Source organism: Ailuropoda melanoleuca, chromosome 12 (genome assembly GCF_002007445.2).
Source record: "Ailuropoda melanoleuca isolate Jingjing chromosome 12, ASM200744v2, whole genome shotgun sequence".
Lineage (NCBI taxonomy): Eukaryota > Metazoa > Chordata > Mammalia > Carnivora > Ursidae > Ailuropoda > Ailuropoda melanoleuca.
In genome coordinates, this window is record NC_048229.1 from 32,659,245 (window position 1) to 32,666,016 (window position 6,772).

The following is a 6,772-nucleotide window of genomic DNA, read 5'->3' on the forward strand; positions in this document are numbered from 1 at the left end:
CCCCGCCCAGCCCGCGCGCCGCCGCACTGCGGCTCCCGCGGATCCCTCCGCGCCCCACTCCGCATCGACGGGCCCGCGGATCTCTCGCGCCCGCCCCACACAGAGCTGGGCTTTGCCTCCGGCCGCGCGCGCGCGCGCGCACCCGCCGCGGGACTACTTTCCGTCCCCGCGCGCTCCGCCCCCCCCGCCCCGCGTCCTCTCCACTTGCCTCCTGGGCGGAGGGGCACCGCTCGGCGGCGCGTGACGCGTCCCTGTGTGAGCCGCGCGGCTATTGGGCCCGGGCCATGGCGGAAATGAGAGCGCGGTGCCGATTGGTCCGGCCTTCCCTGCAATGCGTCAAACTGGGGCAAGCCACTGCGTGGTGGCGGTGGGGAAGCCCGAAATGTGTGGCTTCGGGGAGCCGTGAGGTGTAACGAGGCCAAGGGAGAGGCTGTGTGGCTGTTAGAGATGCAAATACATCGTCTTGTGGCCAGGGATTGGTAAAAGTGCTGGCGGAAGATGCAAAGGATTATCTCGGGTCTCCCCTCTAACTGATGGAAGATGGTGCAATCTAAAATTCTGGGGCCTGGAAGCCCCGCCCCCAACTGGGCCCTACGAGGTGGCGGGGTCTTCAAGGTTCTGCTTTTCGAGCAAAGGTTCCACCTGTGGGGGCAGGTGTCTGCGCCCTGAGACGCACTCCACAGGTGTGCGGGACCCCTGTCCCCACTTCACGCTTGATCAGCTCAGAGTCTATGAAACTGGGGCTGTCACAGGACAGCCTCTGGGAACAGGGCATTCATTCATTCATTCATTCATTCAATAAGCATCAATGGGGCGCCTGCTGTATGCAGGGACCTGTGTTTGGCTGGGCTGGGGAGACCATACTTCCCAACCATTCTCCTGGTATCTCCTAGACCCACTTGATTCTTGCACTTCTCGTTCCAAGGTTCCAGCCATAGGAGGAAAAAGAATGCGAGGGTTAGCTGAAAACTGTTTACTGGAGCTCAGAAACAACCTTGTTTCGATTAGAACAGGAGCTGCCATTCCTTTATGTGCCCCCCCACCCCCTACCATTGGCTGAGGAATGGGCAAGTGAGTCAAGCTGGCCAATCCTTAGTTCCTCCCCTGGGCTTTTGGATCTGGAGTCTGGGGGCAAGAAGCATTTCCTTTACGGGGGCGCCTGGCTTGTTCAGTCAGGAGAGCATATGACTCTTGATCTTGGGGTTGTGAGTTCAAGCCCCACGTTGGGTGTAGAGGTTACTTAAAAATAAAATCTTAAATGAAAGAAGTCTTTTCTTTATGGGTGGTGAGGCTTTGAAGGAATAGGTCCAGCACTGTCTGTGGCCATTTTCCCACTCCTGGAGAAGAGACTAAAACTGAGCCCAGGAAGAAGCAAATAAGAGATGGAGGGAGAGTCCTGTTGGCATTCACTTCCCTGGTTCCAGTACTCTTGAGGCCGGGTGCACACCACATGTCAGGACTTTGAGTACACAAACTATTACAATTTCCCTCTTATTCCAAACTAGTTTGAGTTCAGTTTTTATCACTTGCATCCAAAGAATTCCTGATGGATATGAGCTGGGCTGAACCCTGTCTTGGTCATCAGCACTGGCCCTGAAACAGAAGGCCAAGGACCCCAGTCAACATTTGTGGAACAAGTAAGTGAAATGAAGGCAGGCTTGTGCTCTCTCCTCCTTCTCTCTGACTCTTTCTTTCTCATGACTCTGAATTTCTACCAGGCAGATCTTAACTCCTGAATTACTTGGGGTTATGAAATCGTAAATATACTACCACTAACGTCTTTGAGCTTTTACTCTGTTCCACGCACTGTTCCAAGCACTTCGTGTGCATTAGCTCATTTAATTCTCAGCCTCTCTATGGATTTGTTACTTAATTTTTTTTCATTTGATGAAACTGTTGTACTGCCACTGGAATTAGATGAGACCAGAAAGATATGAAGGCTTGACCAAGAACAGAATCGAAGTAGCTTGCCATACAGGTCACACAGGAAGATGTACAGTCAGGATTTGAACCCAAGCAATATAACCGAAAAGGCCACACTCCTAAACACCATTACACTACCAGTGGGAGACACTGTATTTGTCTTTGATTATCCATTCTCCCTCTCTTCTGGAGTAATAGAAGTGTAGCTGGGCACATTGCCACCCGCAGATAAAAACCACATTTCCCAGTCTTCCTTGCGTTTAGGCACAGCCTGTGAACAAAGGAGAGAAGCACTTACAGAGAAGGGGGGAAGGTTGGCGGAAGGGTTGTTATCAACCAAAAGTTCATTGGAGTAATCTGGGAGTTTGAAGCGTAGAGGCTGTTCATTGGCTGAGTTGTGACCACTCTCATTGGCTGGGCTGTTGCTGGGCAGGAGAGAATCTTCCTTCCTTCCTGCTACTGTCATGAGGTAAGCTTCTGCCTGCTGGGAATGCAAAGTATTCTCTTCCTGTTGGGGTCTGCAATTGGAGAGAGTGGGAGCTCCCCCGTTTGGCCTCCCGACCTTGTTTTAAGTGAGGTGTCCTTTTTTTGATTTTCACAGAGTCGAGTGGACCCACGCCACAATCTGGTGACCTTGTGATTTCTTTGACCTCACCTCCCGGTGCTCTCCCCCTCACTCCGTCTGTTCCAGCCACACTGGCTTCTTTGCTGTTCCTTGCACACTTGTGTCCAGCTCCTGCCTCAGGGCCTTTGTATTATTTCCTCTTCTTCAGATGCTCTCCTCACAGTAGCCACAGGGCTTCACTTTTCCTTAGCTTTGAGTCTTTCTTCAAATGACACATTCTCAGGGCTCCTGGCTGGCTCGGTCAGTAGGCATGTGTCTCTTGATCTCAGGATCTTGAGTTCAAGTCCCCCTTGGGCATGGATACTATTAAAAAAAATTCTAGCAAATGACATGTTCTTGATGGTCCCATTTAAAATTGTAGCCCAATGCTCCTGATCCCCTTTACCTGGCTTTATGGCTTTTCATAGGAGTGACCACCTTCTCAAAGATGAGATCATGTTATTCTTTTTACAGTTTGAATCTTCCACTGGCATTTAAGCTCCATGAGGTTAGATCGACTGGTCTTTTGTGCTCACTGTTGTTACCTACAGTGTCCAAACTAAAGCCAGGAACGTAGTAGGTGCCCAAGAAATGTGTTTTGAATAAAGAAAGAAAAACGAGGAGATGGAAACTCTCCTACACTGTTGGTGGGAGTCTATGTTAATAGAATCGTGCTAGTGAGTGTATCAGGTTAGACTAGGTTATAGTGTGGTAAGAACTGCGACAATCTCAGTTAGCACAATTAAAGTTTCTTTCTCCCTCACGTAATCTACTGTAGGTCTCAGCTGCTCTGCAGGACAGCTGTCTTCCTCGTGGTGACTCGCTAACCTGGGCTCTTTCCTCTCTCCCCAAGGTCTCTACGTTGCCACAGCTGGGGAAGAGAGAGATCGGGGAATCTCCTGGGGAGTTTTCATGGACTCAGTCCGGGAGTGACACCTCTCACTTCGGCTCACATGTCATTGTCCAGAACCAGCCACATGGTCCCATGTCACTGGTGGGGGCTGGGGAAGTGTATTTTCTCATGTGCCCCAGAAGAAGACACAGGAAGCAGAATTTGATGACCATCCATGGTCTGGTAACGGAGAGTCATTTGACAATCGCTGTAGGCAAGTCAAACGTGCACATTTGCTAAAACCTAGCAATTCTACTCTTATATGTATCTTTTTTTTAAAAAAGATTTTATTTATTTATTTGACAGAGAGAGAGACAGCCAGAGAGAGAGGGAACACAAGCAGGGGGAGTGGGAGAGGAAGAAGCAGGCTCCCAGCGGAGGAGCCTGATGCGGGGCTTGATCCCAGGACTCTGGGATCACGCCCTGAGCCGAAGGCAGATGCTTAACGACTGAGCCACCCAGGTGCCCCTTATATGTATCCTGATCAGTCACTTTCAAGCTTTTTGGAATGAGGTTCATAATAAGAACTAGATTTACATAATAACCCAGCCGTATAATTAATATATATGTATATATAATTAATAGATGCATTTTACATATGAATATAAATACTGAAACATTTCAGAAGCAGAACTTAGTCTTTTTTTTTTTTAAAGATGTAGGGGAAGGGGAGCTTTTGTTTTTATTTATTTTTGTAAAGGGCTTGTTTTTAAGTAATCTCTACACCCAACATGGGGCTCGAACTCACACCCCCAAGATCGAGAGTCCCATGCTTCTCCAGCTGAGCCAGCCAGGCACCCCATCTTTCTTAATATTTATATGACAAACACATAAAGCATTTCCAATGTGCCCAGGACTGTTCAAGTACTTCAGAGCTCTGTGTCCAATATCGTAGTCACTAGCCACACCTAGTCATTGATCTCTTGAAATGGGGTTACTGATACAGAACGAAAATGTATTATTTTGAACATATTGGGTTAAATAAGATATATTATTACATTTACTTTCATGTGTTTTGTTTTACTTTTTTAATGTGACTCCTAGAAAACTTAATACAACACACGTATGTGGCTTGCGTTATATTTCCATTGTCAGCACTGCTCTGAAGATACAACATTAATTAAATCCACATATTCACCCTGTGAGATAGGTACTATTATAACTTCGATTCCAAAGATGAAGAAACTGAGGCACAGAGAAGTTATTTGCCTAAGGTCATACAGCTAGGTGATAGTAGAAACAGTATACGAACCACACAGATTGGTTTCAGGTTCCATGCTCGTAACTAGTACACTATACTTTAAATCCATGGTAGGTTTTTGTCTAAGAGAAGCATTTAAAATTAAATTTCCCTCTAAGCACCACTTTAGCTGCGTCCTCCCAATTTTGGCATGTTGCATTTTAATTTTATCGAGTTCAAGACACTTCCTAAATTCCCTGTGATTTCTTCTTTGATCTCTAGATTATTTATGATTGGGTGTAATTTTCAAATATTTGGGGTTTTCCCATGTATCTTGCCATTGATTTTTTTTTCTAAGATTTAATTTATTTGTGTGTGAGAGAGAGAGCACAACCAGAGGGAGCAGCAGCAGAGGAGAAGCAGGCTCCTCGCTGAGCAAGGAGGCCGATGTGGGACTCGATTCCAGGACCCTGGGATCATGACCTGAGCCAAAGGCAGATGCTTAACCAACTGAGCCATGCAGGCATCTCTCTTATCATTGATTTCTAATTTAATTCCATGATGATCAGAGAATATACTCGTCAGTCCTTTGAACTTTATTGAGACTTGTTTTATGGGCCACCAATATATGGTATATACTGGTTAATATTCTATGGGCACTTGGAAAGAATGTGGTTGTTGTGTGGGGTAGTCTGTAAATGTCAATTAGGTGAAATTGGGTGATAGTGTTGCTGAAGTCTTCTATGTCTTTACTGTTTTTTGACTGCTTATTCTAGCAACTACTGAGAGGGCAGTGTTAACACTTCCAAATGGAATTGTGAATTTGCCTATTTTCCCCTCTAGACCTGTCAAAGTTTGCTTCATGTATTTTGAAACTCTGTTATTTGGTACATCTACATTTATGATTGTTACATCTTCCTGGCAAATGATTTCATAAGTATGAAGTGACCCTCTTTATTTTTGGTATTATTCCTTATTTTAAAGTCCTCTTTTTTTTTTTAAAGATTTTATTTATTTATTTATTTGACAGAGATAGAGACAGCCAGCGAGAGAGGGAACACAAGCAGGGGGAGTGGGAGAGGAAGAAGCAGGCTCATAGCGGAGGAGCCTGATGTGGGGCTCGATCCCATAACGCCGGGATCACGCCCTGAGCCGAAGGCAGACGCCCAACCTCTGTGCCACCCAGGCGCCCCTAAAGTCCTCTTGGTTTGATCTCAATGTAAACACTCCAGGTTCTTATATTTTCTGTTTGCATGGTATACTTTTTTTTACCCTTTTGCTTTTGCTGTGACCCTATCTTTATATTTAGAGTGTGTTTCTTGTGGACAGCATATAGTTGGGTCTTGCTTTTTTATCCAGTCTGACAATCTCTGTATTTTGATCAGAGCATTTAGTTCATTTACATTTAATGCAATTTATCATGGTTTGAAGTTTACCAGCTTCTGTGCACTTTCTATTTGATCCATCTGCTACTTGTTCCTATTTTTTTGTCTTCTTTTAGGTTAATTATGTATTTTTTAGTATCTCATTCTTCCCTCTGTATTTTTAAGAACTTTGTATTTTAGGATAGTTTCAGATTACAGAAAAGTTGCAAAGAGTGCAGAGAGTTCCCACATACCCCACACCTGGTTTCTCCTATTATTGATTTTACATGAGTATGGTACATTTGTCACAGGAATGAACCAATATTGATATATTATTAGTAACCAAAATCCAGTTTTTGGCATTTATCTAATGTCCTTTTCTGTTCCAGGATCACATCACTTTTACTTATCATGTCATTAGCCTCCTTTGGGCTGTGGCGATGTCTTAGATTTTCTCGGTTCTGATTACCTTGACAGTTTTGAGGAGTACTGGTCTGGCCTTTTGTAGAACAGCCCTGGGTTGGTGTTTGTCTGATGTTTTTCTCATGACGAGACTGAGATTACAGTCATTCTCATCACATTGTAGGAACGGTACCTGATTTATCACTGTTGACGTTAACCTTGATGAGCGCCTGGCTGACATGGTTGTTCATCAGATTTCTCCCCCAAAAAGTTACTGTTTTTCCCTTCCCTCCCCACACTGTATTCTTTGGAAGGAAGTCACTCTGCATAGTCTATGCCTAAGAAGTAGAGAGTTATGCTCCATCTCTTCGAGAGGGTAATATCCACATACATTTTTAGAACATATA